Source organism: Dermacentor albipictus, chromosome 1 (assembly GCF_038994185.2).
Source record: "Dermacentor albipictus isolate Rhodes 1998 colony chromosome 1, USDA_Dalb.pri_finalv2, whole genome shotgun sequence".
Classification (NCBI taxonomy): domain Eukaryota; kingdom Metazoa; phylum Arthropoda; class Arachnida; order Ixodida; family Ixodidae; genus Dermacentor; species Dermacentor albipictus.
In genome coordinates, this window is record NC_091821.1 from 420,856,499 (window position 1) to 420,880,813 (window position 24,315).

At 49.7% G+C, this 24,315-nt stretch overlaps 1 protein-coding gene and 1 non-coding gene across 3 annotated transcripts in view; both read left to right on the top strand.

The window, feature by feature from the left end:
• Positions 1–24,315, top strand: part of PIP4K (phosphatidylinositol 5-phosphate 4-kinase) — a 129,279-nt gene that overhangs the window by 37,905 nt on the left and 67,059 nt on the right. The window lies entirely within an intron of this gene.
• Positions 15,570–15,642, top strand: TRNAM-CAU (transfer RNA methionine (anticodon CAU)). Its single transcript has one exon. It is a non-coding gene; the product is annotated as a tRNA-Met (tRNA).

The following is a 24,315-nucleotide window of genomic DNA, read 5'->3' on the forward strand; positions in this document are numbered from 1 at the left end:
CTCATTAGTTTTCGGCGATGGTAACGATGCTTTGTAGAGCGAGAGAGATATAAACCGGGCAAATTTATTGGAATTGGTGCGAACCTATACGATGACCCAGAAGTGACGTTTGCATTGCAAGCGCGTATACTTTAGTTGACGGTCACTGGATATCGTTACCCGACGTCGAGTATATCAGAACTAAGGAAGAAGTACACTTCGTGAATCGCTCGGCAGTCGGCTCGGCAGCGCAAGCCATTGCGGGACGCCCTCGGTCCTGCTACAATGCGAACGCTTCAAAGCGCGGCGCGTGAACTCACCTACTATACAGACAGCGTGCGAACTTCGCGCCCGCGTACGCGCCGAGGGATGGATCTCTGCGGAGCATCATTAACTCAGCCGGGCCTCAAGCCACATGCAGCGCGGTGCCCAACTTCGTCGCTCGCCCGGCGCTCGTCTGAATATGCGGGTTCCCATTGTTGCAGAGAGAGAGCGACGCGCTCATCAGACGAGAGACTCGCACTGCCGCTGCTCGTGTGTGGCTTTAAAAAGGAGGAACCCTCCGTCGGTCCCTCGAGGGCATGCGCCGCAGCGAGCTGTGTGGAGCGTTGAACGGTCAACGCGCGAAGGTGCTTGACCCCGCCGTTGCGCGCGCCCATCTCTCTGCAGTAGCGGCTGCCGCATGCGCCCCCCTTTCTGCAGTGCTCGATTCAGCGCTTGGTCACGCCATTGAAGAAAGCACGCGCGTCTCGCCGACACCTGCGCCCCTAGAACGTTTGCTGCGCGCCGTCGTGCATTGTTGTGTCGGCACCGCTGCGCTCTTGGCTCTCCTGCAAAACCGTGTAATGTTCGTCGAGCTCTCGTCGGGCTGTATCCACGGAGCCGACACCTTGACGCGGCAATCGGTTCGAGGACTTGCACTGCATGAGTAGCTATATATGGTCAACGTGACAGATATAGCGGATGTGCCGGCCAGGCGCGAGCTGTTCGTCCGTGTAGAACGGCCTTGCGAATTCGGTACCTCAAGCCGACAAAAGCGTACCGAGTCGGCTTGAAAACTGCCCTTCGGGTTCTTGTAACCGCCGTAGATTTGCGCTGAGTCAGCATAAGTGCACCCTCGGAAAAAAAGTGCATCGCTGTCGGATCGAGTTGTCGGTGCACGGCCGTACTCCTCGCCTCGACGCTTTGACCTCGACACGACAGGAACGAGTTCGTGTAAACGTAATTGCGCGGAGCTGTCGTCTAGCCACTTTACCTCGACCATTCTGCGCCGGTCCAAACGGTTTACCTTCGTATATATATATAGCGCTTTGCCAGATGCAGCCATCTGTCCTCCTCCTCTTCAAAACGAGTTACAAATGAGAACAGAGGCGGACACATCCATGTATCTTGCTCGCACCGCAGTCCAAAGATGTTACGTGATCAGTGATTTAATTAGGAGCACCACCCTCTCACGCAGTCTCGGCCAGTCAAGACTGGTTGTGGCAGCCGCTCGAAGTGTCTAGGTTTTTTTCGTTGACGGCTGCTCTCTGATAAAAATCGCACATATGCCCCTGAAAGCAAACGGTTTGCTGCGATAAAGCCGAGAGAGCGAGCGACCGCTGTCGGAGGCCAGTTATAGCAGCGCAACGACTTGCGGAAAAGACCTGCTAGTTTGCTCCCTTCACCCGTAATCGAGGCATTCTCGATTAGATAGAACAGAACGTGTAGAGTGGATCCGCCGCGTTGCCTTCACACTCGGACGTGTAACGATATGTGCCCCAAGGAAACCAGCCGCACCGCGTTTGCGCTGCCATCGCCTCGGCGCCTCACTGCATCCATACTCGGCTTCATTTCCCACTGCCGACGAAGGCCGCTTCTAAACTGCTTCATCTGGCTACGCTGCAGGCTCGGCTAGTTGCCGAGCTTGCACTCCTTGTGGCACCGACGAACCTGGACACACGCAAACGCGACACGGACGAAACGAAGCGCGAGGAAGCTGGCGTGCACCCCACTGACCTCCAGTGGTGCACCCGCGATGAGGGAGCGCTGGCCGTTGCATCGCCGTCTGACTTATACCACGAACTCACCTTGAGCGTCACTTCGTCTCCCCTGCAGGCGGATACATAAGCAAGCTTATAGAATCAATTCTCAGAATTTCTGCTACATTGTTTGCTGTGCAAACACAATTTATTGCTTGTACTTCCATAGTTTAGTTTAGACCCTCTACTAGCCTTCGGCGATGAGTCTAACCAGTTCTGCCTATTTTCCCGTATTGTAATGAACAAAAACGTGTAATGGAGAAAGAAGAAATGAATAAAAGATGTGCGTGCGTCCCCATGGTCCACGGCTGGTGGGGTCAGCCAGGCATGCGGCCTATATGTAATCCACTAAGAATCGTTGGTCTGTCGCTCTGTCAGGGTGATTACGTCCTCTAGTCACCGGGCAAGGTCGGCGGGAGGAGGAGTGGCTGTGGTGGTGTAAGGCAACATTTTCAAACATACGTGAGTGTCACTTGCTGCGCCTGATCGTCAAGCTGTAATGATCACAAAACTAGCGACGTTTTCCTAACACTTGCAGCCAGTGTGGACGATTAAATCGGCTTGGGTCTGACGGCCCTGTATACTCATTCCCTCGCATGCGCGCCAGCTGTATGTGGTGATAGCTAAATTATAGTGAAAGTGACAGTTTCTGTATGATAAAAGGCGGGTAAAACTGTGCATGAGATAATGGACACTGCAGCCAAAAACCAACAAAACAAAGATCACAAAGAATATGAGCAACACCTTATCTGCCCTTGTTACGTGAAAAGGTACCTTCACTCTTTCTGAAGCGTAACTCGTATGTACGTATAGATGCTCGCATACGTTCGCTTTCGCATGCACACCAACTTAAGGAATTTTATACAGACGTGCGTGTGGTCGGCCGACCGTGTTTCGCGCCTGCATTCTTGCAGTACTCGTCGAAGCCGTTCAGCGCATTCACACGCGTAAGCCGCCGCCGCCGCCGTGGCAAATGCTATGTAGACTTGAGTCGCAAACGTGAGTCGGAGACAAAACAGAACGACGTGCCTGCTCGCGCGGTGGACTAAAAGTGCGTGCGCTTTCCAAACGTAACGCGCGCCGCCGCGGAGCGTGCCGGCATCTGCAGGCATTGAACGGAGCTCGCGGGGCACGTCTCTCCCGTGATCTCGGAAGTTTCTTTCGACTCGCCCGCTCAGAACGAAAATCCGCCACGCACAGTCGATAAGACCGTAATGCGTGGGCGTCTCTCGCTGGTACACACCGTTTCTCAGCGATTCATCGCACCTTCATTCTGTAGCAGCGCAGGAAACCGCTGTGCCTATAGAGTTTAGAAGTGTTCCGCTGCGAGACAAGATTGTTTCTTTATTTCTTCCCGCTCCACATTTCCGAACGCGAGGTGGCGCTAGAACACGTCTCGAAAGGTGAAAAGGGCGGTGGGGCGGGCTTATTGTATGGCTTCTTTTGCGACTGTGTGCATTCTTCTACCCTCTTCAACCTGCAGCCACTCTTGTTTTCCTTTGGGGTTCGCGCCCATCCTGCCTGTCGTGTTCCCTCCCATGTTCGTTCCGTCCCGCGGGCATCGTTTAGAAAACGTGTCGTTTTGTCTCGCCCTTCCCTCTTTGTGTTTCCTCCTTGTTTCCTCTCTTCTTCCTATCCTCAGGTGCACGCTTGTAGTTTTTCTCGAAGGACGCCGCCGAGGTGTTTGCAGGGCCAGCATGGCGGCCGCCGTCCTCTCGGTCCCGTCTTCGCTTCGCGCTCCTTCCAATCTCGTCGGCCCTGCTTCGCGCTTCGATCGGTTTAGGAACTGGGCGGAACTGCACGGCTGCAGAATCGACGGTGGGAATAAGTTGCGCGGCGAGGGATCGCGGGCAGTATAATGCGACTCGATTTCCGGAGGCGGCAGTTTTCGTAAACAAACCTCTCCTGCTGCGAAATATGCCCGGGCCTTTCTGGATCGCTCCTAGCCGCGTACCGCCGCGCGAAATCTACCGCGGTGGTATACAATGCCATGAAAGGGTGCAGAAAACGCGTCGGCTCTCCGTCATTTCTCACTTTATCGTTCAGCCGCGCGCTCTCTTCAGTTCGTTTCTTCTTTCGTTGCGGTCGGCATGCGCGTTTTTCCCCTCCTTGATCGATCGTGTATATTCATTGCATTCCAGGAGCATTGAGAGAGAGACGTAGCCTAAAGATGCGCTTCTGCGCGACTTGATCAAGCATGCTGTTTCTTCTTTCTTTCTCACTGAGCGGACCGTGCCTCCTTTGTGTATACGAAGGAGACGTGCGCGCGCGAGAAAGACGCGCGAAAAAGTATGTTGCAGTTGCTGAATTCACCGGGTCATCTACATAGCGGCGTTTGGTGTTTGCGCGCCATCGTATATATATACCGACCTTGTGCATACCAGCGCTTATTTGCATGCAGTGCGCCATCTCTCCCGCGACGGGTGCGGTTCGTAGTATACAGTCGCACGTGTCCAGAGCAGAAGCTGCGCTGCTACAGTCACTTCCTGTTTTGAGCAGCAAGCGAAAGCTTCGTCCGCAAGCGGCATGCATCGCAGACCAAGCCTTCTCGAGTGCAGCCCTTCCCGCCGCTGTCGTTATACAAACGTGCACGCTGCCTTAATCGTTGGCGCATCAGTTCGCCTAATCTGCAGAAGTCGCCGGCGGGCCGCGACGCACGGCGGACGCTCTCTCTCTCTCTCTTTTTTTTTTTTTCCCGCACTGTAAGCGATACCCGTGTCCCGCCCTGCCCATCTATACATCTGTTCCCCGCTCGCGCGCTGTTTTGGCGCGCGCGTGATAGACGGTGTTGAGGCGCTTCTGACGCATTCAGGACTACCTTCGTGGCACCACTCGTTACCCCCGTTTCGTATAGGCGATGCTCACGAAACTCACCCGCCCAAATCACATCTATGAATACCGCGGCTTGTCAATTGTGTGGCTGCACCCGTATGTACATAAACCGAAGAATCAAGTGCGGCACGGACGGCCACGCGCGCAACGTCTGCGAGGCGAGGGCATCTCATTTTTTCTGCGTGTGTTTTTGCGCTTTTGCATACAGTGATATATGCGTCCGTACGGGCGCAGACGAGCTCCCTGCTTTGCATATATCGCGCGCGTCACTAAGGCGTGAAGGAGGTAAATGACGCACGCGCTTTCTGACGCGTTCTGCGCCGATCCGAGCAGAGTGAGTTTTCTTGAACTGCTTTCGCAAACGTTCTCGCGAGCCGTGAAATGAAACGCCGTATGCGCAAATCCGTGAACGTAGCGCGACAACTAAAATATTTAAAGTATTGTCTGTACGTATCTGTGCTGGTGCGCAGAGGTTATCGTGTTATTCAAGGTTATTGAATACCCTACAGACACAAAATATAGAGCCTGAAAAAATTACTTTTGCGGACCTTCGAAAATACTTTAGTGCGTAGAAGAAGAAAACAAGAAAAGGAAAAAAAGAATGGTATAGTTAGTGTATAATTTTGTTGCACTTTTACCGCGGAGTTATCTGCGCTTTCTGCGGTTCATTTTGTGTGCGCTGGTCTCTGGTGGCGTTCTTGCATGGATAAACAGAGTCTTGAAAGCTGAATGTTTGCACTTCATAATTGTATAACTTCAAATTGTATTGTATTACTTGTATGAATTGTATCGCTACTGTAATTGTATTAATTTTATAACTTCAAATTGTATAACATAATTTGTATAACGATGTCTGAATATGGAATGAGTTTTATCTTTTTGTATGTATGGATTTCAGTGAGTGCTGATTGTAACTCGCATATATTTTTATAATTTGCTGACTGCTACGTGAAGTTGCCAGTGCGGGGGCCTGCGGCCTTGTCAAGCTGCAATGCGACAGCTTTTTCTGCAGGCCTCCGGCATCGTGAATTTCGGATGCAAATAAAGTTATTATTATTATTATTATTATTATTATTATTATTATTATTATTATTATTATTATTATTATTATTAAAATAGATAGCGAAACGTACAGCAGACGACAACGCGACTGCTGACTATAGCAACAGTAATGTTTCTTCGTGGTGAAAGCCTACAGGCGTGTGGGAATCGACCAGGAGAGTAAAGAAAAATCTGTGCAAATACGCCAATCGACGCCGTGTGATTTACATAGTTATTAGCTACGCTAGTTCGTGGTTTTCTACGAGTTTATGGTCTGCCGAGCGTGCTCGCGTACCCTGTGTGATCATGACTAAATCCAGAGTGCGAACTACTGGGGTGCCATCGGAGATGGTTGTTCGGCGCGTTCGTTCGGTTACCGGCGCGCGCGATTGGCCTACTCCGCGCCGACGTCGCCAGCCGCGGGGCGCGGCCATGTTTTTGGTGACGTCGAAATGATGACACGCTTCCGTCAATCATCTTGCAACCGAGCACGTCGTCTGCTAGGCGCTAAACCCGACGGGAGTTGGGAAGTTTAGAGCGATCATACGCTCGTTACGAGACCGGCTTCGCATGGCGCGTCTGGTGGATTGGATTGGATCCAGCCGGCGGATGCGACTGCGGAATGGCACGTTTGGATCCAATCCATAGTTTAATTCGAGAAAATGGTGCTTGCGTTGGGAACTTCGGTTGTTGCGCTGGCGTTGCTCGACAAGGAAGAAGAGCGAGTGGAGCTGCGAAGCGCGTTTCAAGAAATGGCAGAAAGCGAATTCCGGCGTCGCTTTCGTTTCTCAAAGCAAATGGTGCGTTGGTTGTACAGCGAAATCGACCCCATCATCGGGTGCCAGCGAGCCACTGTAATGTTGTTGCTGCCTCTTGAAAAGTGCGCCACTGTTCCCGTTGTTTCTTTTTTCTTTCTTTGTTCTCGCTGTGCGCGACACCACCTAGGGACGACGCAGAGAAACGAATAGTTATAAATTGTAATAGTCACACCAACTACTATTTGAAAACGGGTGTAAGCTTGAAAAGAAAAAAAAAAATCATTTTAGATAAATATTCCATTCATTGGAAGACGTGAAACATTTCGTTTTGTAGTATACTATCTGCAAGCACACGACAAACGAGGGAAGTAAACTTCCAGGGAGTTCACCGCTTGCCGATCGATTGGCTGCTCTCTCCGCCCGTTCTCGTAAATTTTGCATGCTGCAACTTTGTGACTTTGCAGCAACCGAACAGAACGCGTATCGAACAAAGATATCCGATCGCGCTCCTGGTATACAAAAGCTAAGGCACAAGAAAAGACGGGACATGGTGCTACCTGCAACTGAAAGTTTATTGGAAAGGTTATAGACTTTATAAATCCGACATGTCCTACGTTATCAAACGTCATAAAAAAAGCAGAGAACAATACATGACTAGTAATCGGTGTTAGCGCTCCAAAAAACTGCCACGTGTTAAATCGCATCAAGAAAAGATATTTCAGTGTCACGAAGCGCTATAGAAGCATCACTGACACACACTGCCCCCTTTTTCTTTGTCTCATGGGCCTCTACATTTTCTCTTGTTAGTCTATCTTTGTGCTTACGCAGAACTGATGTATTTCCAAACTGGGGTGTGTATTTACCTCGTGAATTGCAGTCTCTGACCTTTATATATAGCCGAATAGGGTCACCCGTCTAACACGCTTCATATGCTGAGAAAGAGCTGCCCTTTCTGAAATTTACAGAATCATTCGCTGAGCCACCAGTCCGGAGTTAAGCTGCAAGCTCTCATCGCGCTTTTCGCACCGTTATTTTACAGCTCCGCTTTAGCGTTCGCTTCAACGCCGCCCGGTAAAAAGGATTAAAGCGGATAAAAGCGGATTACACGTTCAGCCAGGTTTCCCTCTCCCTGTTTGCTGCTCGTTATTGATTACCCATAAGAGTTCTGTACAATACCTCTTGGCCGGCACTTATGTAACGAGCTTCAGACGTTAACAAGACATACGGAAAATTGGGTAGTGCCAACCCCTCGAATAAATTCCGGTAGAGAACGCCTCCAATTCACTCTTCCTTCCCTCTTAAATGCTTATGTACATAATAATTTTGATCTTTTCAGTGCGTCAAACGGTGCTTTGCGTGCTATGTATGTTAACATGTAGGTTCTGTTCTTTGTGGTGAATATTGTCTAAATATTGTATAATTTTGCTATGTTTTCTTTTGTATGTGTTCATTATGTATAAGTGTTATTAGACTGCAATTACCTTTGTTTTAAAAGCCTTGCTGTGAAGCCACTGCCAAGAGAAAGGGGGCTGCGGCTTTGTCAAGCTGTTTCTGACAGCTTTTTCTGCGCCTCCGCTGTCTGTATTTGTACAAGGCAGAAATAAAGAATTTGAAATTTGAACTACTAAGTCCCTAGTTAAAGCGGTCTTGGGAGGATCACCGGTCTGTCATCGTTATTGCCGAGGCACGCATTATAAAAAAACGGGGTAAACAAAGCGCACTCGCTTTGTTTCAGAAAAGTAGGGGTTGCAAGCTGCGTACGGGCATTAACGCGTCCGGGGGAATTAATGGCGGAATGTGCCGAGGCCAGACGTTGTGTGGCGCCAGGAATAGACTGCTAATCAGTAAACTGCTACTCGTATGCAAATTGCCCCACATTCTCCCACAGTCTGTTGTAGACACGGCAGAGCCGAGATTCATGCGCCTGTAATTATTTGGGATCCTTCGTGTGTGCGTGCGGCATTGGGCAGCGCGTGTATACTGCAGGTATACGTAGCAGTATAGCCAATGGAGTGTTAGCTTTGCGTGATAGCTTACCTTGACACGCGATAGGTTTATTCCACTGCGCATGCGCGTTTCGTACTGTTCACTACCGCCGCGTCTACATATGTATATCGCAGGTTATTGCGATCGCGTATAACACGACAGCGCCGAGATCGCCCTCTTCGATCCGAATTCGCCCCCCTGGTACCCGCTCCCCGTCGTTCGTTCGGGTGTACTTCATTGTTCAGTGAAGGGTATGAGCGTTGGTGTTTCTTCCTTATACCTCTGCCACATGGGCACCCGCAGACTTCTTTTAACTCCGTCGTCTTCATCTCGAGGGAAATGCACTCGGTGTCGCACTGTCGCCCTTCCGCTAAGGGAGTTTAACGGAGCTTTATGGTCTGCGGCTGAAGGGAGTACTCTCGTACCCGTAGTTGTTGTTGTAAAACTGATAACTTACTTATTGTTCGCATTAAAATTAATGTTGCGTGTATTTCGAACGTTTCTATTGAATTAAATAAATGTTCAAGCACAATTCAGCAGCAGTTATGATTGATGCTGCACAATACTCTCGAGCTGGGCCGCTTGGCGCCATGTCTTTCTCTTCTTTCGGGGCTTTTGCGCGAACCCGACGAAATCTTGTCGAGTCCACTTGTCGGGTTGGAATGCGCCTGTCGGGTTCATGTAAACGTTAGCCGGTCGAACTAAACAAGCGTCGAGTCGGGCTGAGTCAGCCCGACTGCATGGGGTAATGGTTGACCCAGCCCGACACGTTTGCAGCGTGCCCGTAAGCGCAGACGGGTCCGGTCTGCCAGCGCCGAGACTTGCGCTGGAACGCTGGGACGTCGCGATTTATGAGCCGGCAACGGGAATAGTACCTGGGCAAGGCCAAGGCAAAGTACTGTGCAGTGCAACCTCATTGTAGCGATAAGGCCCACGAAACAGAGCTGTTGCTGCCGGAACCGGAAGCCCAGTTCGAACACGTTGATGTCTCGGCTCGACGCTATGTGCCGTCGTTGTTCGGACTCGTCATGGAGCGAGTTCATATTAACGCAGTCGCGTCGGGCTCGGTCAGCCCGATTTCTCACTCGCGGCGCTTGCGTCGGGTTCACGTAAACGCGGCCTTTGTCGGGCTAGCCATGCAGTGGTCGTTGTGGTCGCTCATGACTGACAGCGGCACAGCAGACAAAAAGAATGCTCAGGTCACCGTGCACGAAATATCGCGTTTTAATACAGCTTGCAGCAGTTTGGGGAGCAGAACGCAGAGCCAACTCGCCATGCCGCAAAGGAAAACACATATTAGCACAGGGTGGCCAGCGTCGTTCTTTCTGTCTGTCTCTCTCTCTCTCTCTCTCTCTTTCTATATATATATATATATATATATATATACACCACACGTATACACGCGTGTGTATTCTGCTGCTTATAAACTCGGATATGACAAAACAAAGCCTCATATCGTCGCTGTTCAATATTTGCATCTTGTCACGCGGGTTATTATACGATCCCATAGGATCTTGTGGGATAATACTGTATATCAAGGTTTCGGTGTATTCGAACTCATTTAATGGGCAAGTTTGCAGTCGCACTTTCTTCCTTTCTTTCAAAACGTGTACGTACATGTTTCGCACATACATGTACAACGCCATACCTGTAAAAAGCAACTGCGTAGTAAGGACGCCTCATGCAGTATACACTTCGACAATCTCTCGTGATCTGTTCTTTTTATTTGTCATACTGTCATCGGGTACAATACACATTTGTCTGACGCTCTTTGTCCGTGCTTGGCCCTTGCGATAGTAAACAACGCATAATCGCTAATACAACCTAAAAGTCAGTGGTACGTGGCTTTTACATAGGTAACCCCCGTATGCAGACATGCAACTTAAGTCGAAGCACATGCTTGACTTGATTTAGATGACGCCTGGCGTTAACGTGCCCAAAGACGCTCACTGTGTTTCCTTCGGCGCGTTCCCCATAGGCGTCACTCGGATCAAGTCAAGCATGGGCTTCAACTTAAGTTGCATTTCCGAATACGGGGGTAAGTATGCATGCAGGGCACGCGTTTCTTTCGACGCACGTGGCAGACGATGCGCCCCTGTGTGATCAGCTTGCGGCGCAAGGGGCTTTTAGCGCATTGGCAATGTGTTGCGCCACATCGCGGTCTGGTGCTGCGCGCACGAAGTCGGGGAAAGACACGACAAACAAACAAAACTGACCGCGAGATTCAATCCGTGAAGGAACACCGTATACGTGACGTAAACAAGATGGTGAAAGCAACAACAACGCAGGAAAGTAGGGAGCGAGGAGCGGCGCTCGTGAACAGAATGCAGACAAGTAAAGCAGCGTGCGAGCCAAGCAGAATTTCTATTCGACGTACACACGCGTGTTGGATTGAACTCGGTGAGAAAGGCGGCAACGAGGACCAGGCGGCGCCTAACATTTCGCTTGATGCGAGCGCGTTGCGTACTCGGGGAATATTTATGGCGATGGATGAATCCGATCGAGTATTTGGCGAAAGAAAGGTTAGTGTCTGGCGTGAAAAAGAAAAACGGCAGATGCGTGAACCAATGTAAATTGGCGAGAGGAAAGAAGTGGGGGCGTTTCCTCGATATACAGACCCGCGTTTCATGGCACCTCTGTAGGTGCCGACACGCGCGGAATACTTAAGCAATCGTTGGGCTTTTTTACAAGTCTCGCGTGGACGCTGGCGCCAACAGCGCACCTTGGAGTGCAGGGAGCCATAGCGTGATAGGGTTTCCTACAAATGCACCATAGGCAGCTGCGGCACTATGGGTGTGTTCCAATCCTGACCAGCATCGGAGAGTCTGACGTAGACAGTAAGGAGACAGCTTCCAGCCCGAGTAATGGGAAGCGTCTGGAACCGTCTGGAAGACTATGGGAAGGCGTCTGTGCGACGTGACGCCACTTCGCGACAAGAAACAACTTGAGAAAAAAAAAAACACGTATTATGTATGTACTTAACTATTTGCGCGTGCGAACCTGTGGCACAAGCAACGCGATAAGAAAGCGTGGCTGCGTTTTCTCGTGTGCAGACGATCTTCCCGTGGTTTCCGAGCGTTCTGCTCAGCCGCCATCTTGTTTGGACAGCATTGTATACCCTGTATCGTTTTTTTACTACAATGCTGACGTCGTTAAGCTCTCTTTGACGCCTTCGTCAGGATTGGAACGAGACCTGAGATCTCCCCTGTCCGCTCAGCCGTCTATATGGCCAGTATTGGGACACAAATTGCATGTCTATACCGGGTGCTTCTACAAGGTCATATTTAAAAACAGCTGTTAAGGAATAAAAGGACGAACTTCAAAATTTTATTTTTCAGTGGGCTCATCGTAATTGAGAAATTGAAGCGAGCTCTCCGTACGAACCATAGCCACTTTACGATCTGAAAAAATGCGATCACCCGCGGAACTGTGGCACGACGAATTTCGCATATCACAGAGCGCGCTAAACCAAAACTGAAAGGTTGCAGCGAGCGCATTCGTAAGCAGAACGCTTCTTCGCTGCAGCCTTCTTTAGTGTTCTTCATGTATTTTTTAATTCTGTTCTTGCACGCAGGACAGGAAGGACTGTGCGAACCCTTCACACGGCCATATGCACGTACACCAACTACCTAACGAGCGCTCGATTGAGAGAGACTAGTTTTGCGTTTGCGAAATGCTCGCCGACCACTGCCAATTAGTTCTATTCGGCAAACAAATGTATCCGGTTAATTTATTATCCAGTACGCGTCTCTGTGCCTTATCTTTGTGATGCCGAAAGCAGGTGTTAAGGAAAGAAAAAAAAAACCGGACTCAAGAGTAAATAAATGTACAACACAATCGCAAATAAACGCCCCGGATAGTATGGGCTCATGTTGTCCTTTTCGTCTCTCTCGTGACCGTATACTTTGTTTACGCATCTTGAACCCTTGCCAACTCGCTTATATTTCTGTATATTTAATTAAGCCTTATCTTCGGTTCCATTATCACCGCCAAGTCGTTTCTTTCTCTTGTTCCTTCTTCTTTCTTTTTTTTTCTTTGGCCTTCTTTTCTCTCTTGTCTCTTTCTCTTGTCCCCCCCCCCCAAAAAAAAAAAAAAAAAAAACGGAAGCACACATCGCGGCGTACCGTAACAGGGCGGCCGCGCAGCTGCCCTTGGCAACCGCGACAAGCTCCCGATTTCCTTGCTCAATCGTGCCCCCCCCCCCCCCTCCTCAGTCCCTCCTCGAGCATCAGGACACACACACACAAAGGAGAGGGCGGACGAACGATGACCGGGGCTCGACAGGGCTCGCAGACGCGCAGCGCTGTCGTTATCTGTGGCAAATGGCGGAGTCCCGAAAGGGTTCGCTCATCGATTGAAGGGGGATAACTGGTGGCCGCACTCTCGCGGACACATCGGGGAGGGGAAGGAAGGGACGCGCGGACGCAAAAGGAAGGTCGGGCGGTCCTATGCCGCGGAACCGAGGATCAAGGGCGGATGCGCCGCGAAAGTGAAGACCGCGTCTCCGAAGATCAGCGGGGTGGCCGGTAATTGATCTCGAGTCGAGTGATGACGTGCTCGTGTGTGTGTGTGCGCGTGTGCGAACAGGGCATAAAGACGCTCCATCGCGGGAGGGCATGGCGTGGCCGGGGACACGAAGTAAAAGGAAAGCGTGATTGGGAATAGCGGGTCGATCTGATGGATGCAACGAATGAGAATATCCGCTTGACGACGGTTATTTCGTTCATCCGCGAGGTTGTAATTAAGTGGACACACGAATTAGCAATCGCAGCAGGCGCCGCTCGCAGTGACCGCCTCTGCACGATTGGTATAGCCGCCTGATCTCATCTTCGTTATGTGAAGTGGTCACTGCTCTTCAGAGACACTTCGTGCAGAATCTTGAGCGAGAACGTTGTAACTATAGAAGTTCTCGGCGTCTTTTTGAATTTGCTATGTATATATAATTGTAAAGGTGTTCATTAGTCACCAGCATTTGGGCTGACAGAACAGGGCACGGGCTCTCAGCACGAGCGGCGTTCCCCGAGCAAAAGCGCTGGAGAGGATGGCCCACTACAGCGTCCCTCTTCTTTGCTACAATTTTTAGTGGAGCTGCGTTTCTCAAATGCATTTGGCAGAAACCGTTGACGATTGCTGTCAACATAAGCGAAATATATCCGAACACTTCTAGAAACCTATTCGATTTCTTTGACGAATGATGCCTTTGAACGCGTACGTTGGTTGCAGTGAGAACACTTTGGATGTGCTTGCTGTTTCGTTCTATAATTCTGTCGAAAACAGGCGTTCGTCGGCGCGTCTGTAGCGGAAACATCAGGTGGCTATGCACATACAAGCCGATTCGACAACTGTCGTCTGCAGCGGCTCGAGCACCGGCGGGGAAGGCGACTGCCACCTCTAGACCTCCAGACGCCCCAAAGCTGTAACGCGCGTCAGCACGCCCATCTCAAGAGTTGTAATAGTTCGGCGGCGAACTCGCCATCAGTCGCTCGAAAGCACGCGCCCTTTGCGTCGGCGCTTTTACGTCAAAGCAACACGCACGCACGCACGCACGCACGCACGCACGCACGCACGCACGCACGCACGCACGCACGCACGCACGCACGCACGCACGCACGCGAAAGAGCCGAAGAAAGCTTCCGAGGAGCATTACTGGAAGCGGAGCAGTTTGTTGTGCTCAGTCTGGAGCCGGTGCTGCTCTCCGCTGTGTCAGCGCCATGCGGTATTCCCCCTATAGTGCAATGTCGAACACGAAACGCTGTTGAGCTGCGCAACCCTGTTGGGAGCGGAAAGGTTTAAGCGCAGCTCACTCACTGGTCGGAGCTTGTGTCGCCCAGGTGCAGCGTTGAAGCATCCGCTGCGACCCCTCGCAGCGTGCCCGCATCATGCTCCGCAGCATAGGAATCGCTTTCTTTTTTTCTTCTTTGTTCCTTCGGGCGGGTCGCGGACGAGGCGTAGGAGGAAGCAGAGAGGGGGGGGGGGGGGAGGGCAGCGACGATCGATCATGCGTTTGCTGATGAGCGTGCGCGCGGTGCGCCTGGGACGCGCATCAAAGCGTGTCGCGCGCAAGGACCTCCGGAACGAGCGGCGGCGCGCGTCGCACACGTGGAAAAATTTTCGGCGACTGCGCGACTACCTCGCAATATCGTCGCCGACTGTGCGCATTGCCGCCGGCACATTGCTTGGCTCTACATGCAAAGTGTACGGGGAGGCTGCGGTACGGGTATGTGCGGGCGCCACCGCAGTCTGCAATCTCGCTTTTTTTATGTACGTATGCATATATCCAATTGCGCGATGCCTTTGTTGTGTGTAAATGACGTGTACGTGCAATGTGTACAATATGTACGATTGCGCGACGCCCTTGTTGTGTATGAATGACGTACGTTCGCATGCATGCATACGCGCTTTTCAAGGGCGATAATGCCGACTGCGAAGTATGAGGAAGTGGAGGCGTCTCTGTAAGCATGCGGAGGACAAACATGGAAACGAATTCAGCGTCGGCGCAGAATTAATATATGACGTGGGCTCATATTCCACCTTGCGGCCAGTTGTTGTTTTCATCCACTTTCATTTCCATTTATTTATCATTTCTTCGATTAAGAACTACGGGTAATTTCTCCCAATCTGTCCTTGGTATCATTGTTGACTTCTTGTGATATGACGAATAAATATCGGGCTCCTCGGTTTTCTTTATTCTCGTTCATTACGTGGCGAGGCTCTCGAATGCGGCAGCTTTTAGGCCTTCCGGCGTCATGTGTAGGTTTATTGACCAGTTGCCTGAACCCCCAGGCACCCCCCCCCCCCATTTTCCTCTGAAAAAAAGTTGGCGTGGACGTCTGCGGCAGAAAGGATGTTGCACGTCCGCCGCCAAGACCGTGAGTGATGGCGCTGGCAATAATCCCAAGGTTAGTTCTAGCAGTAAAACATAAATACCACAGAAAGTGGATCGGAAGGCGGCGCCGCGGTAGCTCAGTTGGTAAGAGCATCGCACGCATAATGCGAAGACGTGGATTCGTGCCCCACCTGCGGCTAGTTTTTAGGCCCGCGCTTTCATTTCCATTTATAGTTTCTTTAATTCACTTAAGAACTACGGATAATTTCCTCTATGCTGTCCTTGGTCTCATTTCTTGGCTTCTTATGACGAATAAAAATCGGGTCTCTCGGTTTCCTTTTTTCTCGTTCACACATACGCATGAGGGCGAATCAGAAAGTCTTAGCCCCTATTTTTTTTTTCTAGTCAAAATAAGGTACATACAGGTTGTTGAAAACCAGGAAGCGGAACCGAAGTAGAGAACGTCTTTATTCGACGCATGCAAAAACAACTAAAAAAAAAAATGCAGGCGCGCTCGGCTCCACGCTCGTTTCTCACTTTGTCTTTTTCGGAGCATAATATTCAACACAGGTAATCACAAATATACGCACTATTCTACGTACCTTACATTATTTTTCCACATAGTCTCCACACCGTTTCAGAGATTTGTCCCGTCGCAGCACTAAACATGAGATGTCCCTGTGGTAGAATTCGTCCGGCTGATTTTGAAACCAACGTATGTCTTTTGCGAACTCACAACACCACCACCACCTCACACTTCTCAAATCGAGACGCTTTTCCCCATACGTCGGCTCAATTTCCCTGTGGAGTTCGATGGACGTTCGTCCCTTGCTACGTATAGAAAACGCATCACGCTTCGTTGATCGTACGCCGTGGACGTGTGAAGCGCAACTGCCATCTTCAACAACATTTTTTTTTTATGGGGTTTAACGTGCCAAAACCACTTTCTGATTATGAGGCACGCCGTAGTGGAGGACTCCGGAAATTTCGACCACCTCGGGTTAACGTGCACCTAAATCTAAGCGCACGGGGTGTTTTCGCATTTCGCCCCCATCGAAATGCGGCCGCCGTGGCCGGGATTCGATCCCGCGACCTCGTGCTCAGCAGCCTAACACCATAGCCACTGAGCAACCACGGCGGGTCATCTTCAACAACTGACAGCAGCGCCGTGCCGCTGAGCTACCGCGGATAAGGCCGGGCAGGTACAAGGCAGGTCCACCGCTGGGAACGGATATGTTGACTTCGCATTTACAGCCGTACGTAACTTGGCTAAAAAAAAAAGGGGGGGGGGGGGCAGATACCTTCTGGTTCGCCCTCGTGTGTATATATAGGACACGTCTGCCGCTTGTAGAATTACGGTGAGGGTAAAAGAATTACAGTAGAAAACGGTAAAAAAAAAACAAGAAACAAGAAAAAAGAAACAGTTTGCTGTAGTACCCTACGTACATAGATTATCCCATGGTTTAAGGAATGTGGCCAATAGGTATAACGTCAGTACCGTTTTCTCGGCCCCACGAAAGTTGGCTAACATGTGCCCTTTGATAAATAGGAGACTTGAACAGGAAGGCAAAAAAAAGAAAAGATGATTGCGGAGTTAAACATGTGTCCCCTTTAGTGCCTTGCAACACGGGTGTAGTTTATCAGATTCCACTCGAGTGTGGGAAAGCTTACATTGGACAGAGTGGTAGATGCATTAACATTAGACTAAAAGAACACAAACATTCACTAAACAACCCTAATGCATCACATTTAGCTGCACATTGTTTAGACTAAAAGAACACAAACATTCACTAAACAACCCTAATGCATCACATTTAGCTGCACATTGTTTCGGTTGTGGATGCAAACCTTTCTTTGAAGACACGAAAATTCTTTCTAGACACAGATGCCAAACCACGAGGGAAATTATCGAGGCTTTCCACATAAAAAAGATTAGGAGACACTTGCGTCAGTCATGCTTCGTTGTCTCTGTTAGATTGCGAATTCCAGTACCTTCGCAATACGTGTACTAATCTGAAATAATTTTTGTTCTTTGACTTCCATACCCACTGACATGTTTAACTGATGCTTTTTACATGGTCATGTTCTTATGCTAAGGTTTTTGCAATCACCTATATATATGTTCTTCGTTTCAATAAAGATTTAGTTGAGAGTTAGCGCTCGTCCTGTCTGCTCCTTTCTGTGTCCGTGTTTCACTTCGCGCTAGAAGCCAAAATCATGATAAACGATAACTTGTCTCAAGTTAGGCAGGTTTTTACGAATGTATACCGTTGTCGACATCTCGCACATGTGAACTGGCGAAGAGGATATAGTGATGTATAGGCTTCTATTGGAAGCCCGCAGGAGCCCTTGGCGGCTCCGGCGATTTTTTTATGCTCCGCCCGTTACGTCACGCGGACGTCATGTGTCTCTTCGAAACGGCGTTCGCGTGCCTACTTGCACTCCTTCCGCATGACTGACGAGATTCCCAGCTCGGGATTCCCGCACGTTTATACGAGCGCACATTTCCTGCAAGGGCGAAATAGAAGCAGGCGCAGGATTCTGATTAGACTCGAGACGCAGGAGCTCGGGAGCTTCGCTCGTAGAGAGGCTAAAACAATTTGTGAGGTTATCGAATTAGCCACGTGGCTCGCGCAAAGCAAGTTGCACATTTCGGCTCAGCTATAGAGTCGACCACGTTGGAGAAGAATGCGTGCCGCGGTAACTGCAACCCAGTATGACGTCCCAATCGCAGCAGCATTTAGTATATTCGGCGTGCGGCGATTTAAGCTGTATATAGAACGGGTCTAAGCAGTGCGTACGCCGTCCGAGCACCTGATCACGCATCGAGCGAATAAGCGATTCTCGCTCTCGTCGTGCAGCTCCGGCTTCTTCGGGCGAACCACATGACCTTCATCCGAAGTCGCCTCTTGTGTTCTGCCGGCGCGAAGCGCTAAGGAATGTGTGGCGACTGCTGACTATAGGAGAATGGGGCGCAGTCATCGCAAAGGCGCTCGGTATGAGAGGCTGTGTGAAATCGCCAGAACGTTCACTTTTTTTAGCTCACTCTACAGGAAAGGTCGATTGTACTTGTTCACCTGATAAGCACGCAGGTTAAAAGAAATTAAGGACCGCGCAACGAGCGATAGAACGTGAAATGGTTGACTTTAACGTTGAGATAAAAAAAAAAGAAAAACAGCGGTGTGTATTAGAGAGCGAACGGGGGTAGCCGGGTATTCTAGTTGACATTAAGAGGAGGGAAAAAGAAAAAAACTGAGCTAGGCAGACCATGTGATGCGTTGTAAAGAACGGCGGGTTGCACAACAAGATTGTCACCTTGCCACCCGATTACGACAAGGGGTGCAAGACGCGCACCTCCCGCTCTCCGCCGCTGCAGCTGCGAGGCGTTCAAAGAAGCGACCTTTGCGCTGGAATCCGCCGCCTTCCTCCAGCCCGCTTCGACATTGTGACAAGACGAGTTTGGTGTGTGGACAATGATTCCAGAGTTCCTCAACGCGGCGCTGATCTGACACGCCTGAAGAAGCTACCGCGGGAACGTCTTACTTTTGCGCTCTCACGGTTCAGCATGTTGCAAAACAACGAGCGTCCCTCGAGCGGCGTCGATTTTCCGGAACGGCACCACCTTCAACGCCGTCGCTTGGGCTTCGGAATGTGTGTGCCTTTGTGTCTGAAAACTGGTCTTCAGAGCAGCTGCGAGTTGGTGGTGTGTAAACGAACAGCCGCCGCGTCGTAGGACCAGCGGATCGAGTGTATAAAAACTGTGGTTGTGCGATTGTTGGACACACTTCTCTTGAGCAGTCATGTTAGACTGGTTCACTTCTCTCATGCAGTCCTGTTGGACTAATACTATTTTTCTCAAACAGTCATGTTAGACTGAGTTAATTTTCTGTAAATAAACCCCTTTTTCCTCGTTCTCGATGAGAAGCAGTTCTTCACTTCATCAAGGATCTCAGCGTAAATAAGTTGGACGACGGCATGGGCCAGCTACCTTCGAATTCATGCCGTACTCCAATCTTGGCAAAGGACCACGGACGAAGGGATTGAGCCCCCAATCCTGACAACTGGCTGACAGCGGTGAGATGGACTTTGCGACATGGTGCTGTATCTGTGGTGAGTGCTTGGTTTTTGCTTTGACTCTCTAGGCTTCATTTTGTGGTTGTTCTGTTTAGAACAGTAGGGAAGCTAGATTGTTGTGTGTTAGCTAGGTTGTGTTTTCCTAGCTAGATTTAGAGAGCAGAATCAAGGCAGTAAAGCAGCAGTCATGGAGTTAAGGACACTGCTGAGAGACGAGTTGTTGATTGTTGGTGAGGAACTGGGCCTAGATGTACGCAAGGAAATGCTCAAATCGGAATTATTGGAGCTAATTTCCAATCAGGCCAGTGAGCAAGATATTGAAATGGGATTGGAACTTCTCAAAAAGAGAGAGAAACGGGAAAAAGAAAGAGAAGAACGAGACAGAGAAAAACGAGAGAGAGAGGAACGCGATAAAGATCGCGAGATAACAAAAATGCAACTTGAACTTGAAAACAGACGTTTGGAGTTGTCTCAAGGAAGTGAAGGAGCTCTGGGTCGATCAAGTGAGGCAGAATCGTACCGCATGGACAGGCTATTAAAGCCATATGAGGTCGGGACCGACATAGGCTTGTTCCTAAGCAATTTTGAAAGGACTTGCGAAAAGATGAACTTCGGTCCGAGTACATGGCCACAGCGGTTGCTGTCTATGTTGCCGTGTGAGGCGGCGGAAGTAATCGCCAGATTGAGTGTGCAGGATGCATATGATTATGCGAAAGTTAAGGCTAGTCTCCTGAAGAAATACCGCCTTTCAGCCGAAGCTTTTCGGCAAAGGTTTAGGAGCACAGGCAAGAAAGATAGCGAGGGCTATCCGGAGTTTGCATATAGCTTAAAGGCCAACCTAGTCGAGTGGCTTAAAAGCGCGGAAGCGTACGACAGCAGAGACATGATCATTGAATGCATGTGTCTAGAGCAGTTTTACAAAACCATTCCCCAAGCTGTGAAACTGTGGGTGCAAGATAGAGGTAATGTAAACACTGTGGAAAGGGCGGCTGAATTAGCCGAAGAGTACGCAACCCGTAGAAAGTTGAACGCCGAGGAGGGAAACTGGGACGGTCGAAATGGACCGCGGAAGCCATTTCCGTTCAAAAAGGGTGCGCAAGCTAGACGATCCGAGCCTGTAGACATGGCGGAAAAGCCCGCAGAAAAGAGCGAGGAGAAAGTTAACGGAGAAACCGCACAAAAAGAACAGAAAAGAAAATTCGAATCTGTCAGACCAATTCGCTGTTACAAATGCCACAAACTGGGACATATAGCTGTAAACTGCGAGAAGCCAAGCGTAGTTTTTTCCTACGTGGAGGAAAAGGATGAGAATATGGAACTTTTAAGTCCATATCTCCACGACCTGCAAGTTAATGGAAAACCATGCCGAGTGCTAAGAGACAGTGCCGCCACGCTGGACATTGTCCATCCGTCTTACGTGATGGTAGAGGACTTCACCGGAGAAGTAGCATGGATAAAACAGGTTGTAGAAGAACACAGCGTGTGTCTGCCCATGGCCAAAGTCAAAATCAGTGGACCATTCGGGGAGCTAGAGACTGAGGCTGCAGTTTCCAAATTTTTGTCACTGCAGTATCCCTACATCTTTTCGAATCGTTCGAATCAGTTACTGCGTGACAGAGGGCTCAAACTGGGAGAGGGCATAGTACAGGCATTGACCAGAGGCCAAGCTCGTAAGATCGCGGCGCTTTCGGCTGAAAATGCTCAAGCTCCTCCAGCTGAAGCAGAAAAGGGGATAGCTTCAATACCCGAATCCGAGCTAGGCCCGAGGGACAAAAGAACAGTTGAGGAGAGCCTGCCAGTTGACCAGCTCAATGAGAGCGTAGCACTAGAGTGTCAGAGTTCTAGCCTGCAGGAAGAGCAAGCAGACGCGCTCACAAGCGAGACAGGGTCGTTATTATCACCGGCCTCAAAGAACTTTGATCAACTCTTACGCGTGGATAGAGAGTCACTGGCAGCTGAGCAAAAGAATGATGAGAGCTTAGCTAAATTACGGGACACAGCTAAAGAAGGCATTGCTAGGCGCAACGTAACGATACATGAGAAAGGAGGATTGTTGTATCGGCATTACAGAGATCGAAAGGGTAGGATTTTAGATCAGTTAGTCATACCTACTAAGTATAGGGAGGACCTTTTGAGTCTTTGTCATGGAAATGGGTGGTCCGGCCACCTAGGCATAAACAAATCAAAGGAAAGATTGCTTATGGAATACTACTGGCCTGGCTGTTTCAAAGATGTAGAAAACTTTGTAAGATCATGCGACGCCTGCCAGCGTTCTGGTAAACCAGGAGAGACTTGGAAAGCTCCACTGAAGGTAGTGCCCTTAATAACAGAGCCTTTCAGACGGCTTGTAATAGACACGGTAGGGCCTCTTCCAAAAACAAAATCAGGCTACAGGTACTTGTTTACCATGCTGTGTCCGGCTACCAAGTTTCCAGAAGCAATCCCTTTGAAAGAGCTCAGCTCCACTGAAGTAGTAGACGCGCTTTTGACAGTGTTTGCACGAGTTGGGTTTCCAGCCGAAATTCAGGCAGATCAAGGGTCAGTATTCACGAGCGCACTGACTTCCACATTCTTGCAAAAGTGCGGGGTAAAGTTAATACACAGTTCTGTCTATCACCCTCAGTCAAACAGTGTAGAGAGGTGGCATTCTGTGCTTAAGCGAGTTTTGCGTGCGCTCTGTTACGAGCACAAGGAGGACTGGGAGAACTGTCTGCCGGCAACTTTGTTTGCTTTGCGAACGGTTCCACATGAAGCGACAGGGTTCTCACCAGCAGAACTAGTGTATGGGAGGACACTCCGTTCTCCACTGAGAATGTTAAGAGAGATGTGGGAGGAAAGAGGGGAGAGTCCAACCGTGGTTGAATACGTGCTAAATTTACTGGAACGGCTAAGCGCAACCCAAGAACTAGTCGGAAAGAACATGGCACTAGCTCAAAAGAACGCCAAATTCTATTACGACAGGAATGCGAGGCTTCGTACGTTTAACGCCGGAGACCAGGTAATGATCCTCAAACCTTCAAGAAAGAACAAGCTTGAAGTTCACTGGGACGGGCCCGTTAAAGTGTTGCACAAACTTTCAGAAACTAACTATGCTTTGAGAATGCCCGGTCGCAGGAAGGAAGTGAGGATATATCACTGTAATTTGATGAAGCCGTATGTAGAGCGGAGCGGAGTCGTTAACTATACTGTCAAAGAGCCGGATGGCATTGGTACCAAGTTTAAGGAGGATAGGGCAACCTCCAACTCTGAAATCGGCCTAGAAGAAGTAGTAGAACACTCGGTAAGCTCGCATGCTCTAAGACCCGAGCAGCTAGATGAGCTAAAAGGGGTGTTAGGGGAATATCTCGACAGATTCAGCGATCGGCCGGGTAGAACCGAACTGATAACGCATGAAATTGAGCTGACCTCTGCCGAACCAGTAAGATCAAAACCTTACAGGGTGTCTCCAAGACAGAGAGAGATTATGGAGGCAGAGATACAGCGCATGCTAGAGTTGGGAGTTATTGAGCCCGCTGAGAGTGACTACACGTCACCGCTAATACTCGTAGAAACCCCTAACAAGGACCCTCGTCCGTGTGTTGACTACAGGAAGTTAAATGCGATCACTAGGGATCAGCTGTACCCGATACCCAACATTGAGGAACGAATTGAAAGAGTTAGCGCTGCTAAATACATTTCAACTATAGATCTCGTGCGGGGGTACTGGCAAGTTCCCCTTTCCGAAAGTGCCAGCCGCTATGCCGCATTCATCTCGCCTGTAGGCACTTTTCGCCCTCTCGCACTCAGCTTCGGGCTGAAGAACGCGCCGTTTAGCTTCTCTAAGTTAATGGATATTGTCCTGAAGGACTTGCAGGAGTTCGCCTTACCTTATCTTGATGATGTGGCCATTTTTTCGGACAGCTGGGAACAACACGTATCGCACCTCAAACAGGTGTTCTCACGGTTGAGGGAAGCCGGCTTAACGATGAAAGCGGAAAAGTGTAGGTTTGGTTGTTCGCAGGTTACTTATCTGGGCCATGTTGTTGGTCAGGGCATGAGACGGCCGGCTGAGCTGAAAATAGCTACGATTGGAGATTTTTCTCAGCCGCGCACGAAAACGGACGTTCGTTCATTTTTGGGACTTGTGGGGTACTATCAACGGTACATTCCGAATTACTCACAATTGGCAAGTCCATTAACAGACGCCCTCCGAAAGGGAGCACCGAGTAACGTACACTGGGATAAGGACAAAGAGAACGCTTTTCAAAGTTTGAAAACGCTATTGGTTTCTCGCCCTGTGCTTCGCGCGCCAGACTACTCAAAGGAATTCATAGTTCAATGCGACGCAAGCGACAGAGGTATGGGCGTGGTACTTAGTCAAGTCGGCGACGATAACGAGGAGCATCCTATCCTCTACGCCAGCCGTAAACTAAATGTAAGAGAGGAAGCCTACAGCGCTTCAGAGAAGGAATGCGCTTGTTTGGTTTGGGCCGCCCAGAAGTTGTCGTGTTACTTGTACGGAGCGAAGTTCATCTTCGAGACCGACCACTGTCCTCTGACGTGGCTCAATCAAATGTCACACAAAAACGGCCGCTTGCTCCGATGGAGCCTCACTCTCCAAGAGTACAACTTCTCCGTTAGATATAAGAAGGGAAAGTTGCATAGCAATGCGGATGGTTTGAGCAGGCTAATTTGAATTCTGCGTTTGAGGGTCCCGCCTAAATTTTAGGGTTACTAGTGTTAATTTTATTAAGCGAAGAAGATCCCCTCTCATTTAGCAGGATTCCCTCCATGATTGCTGAATTTGTCAGCAGGAATT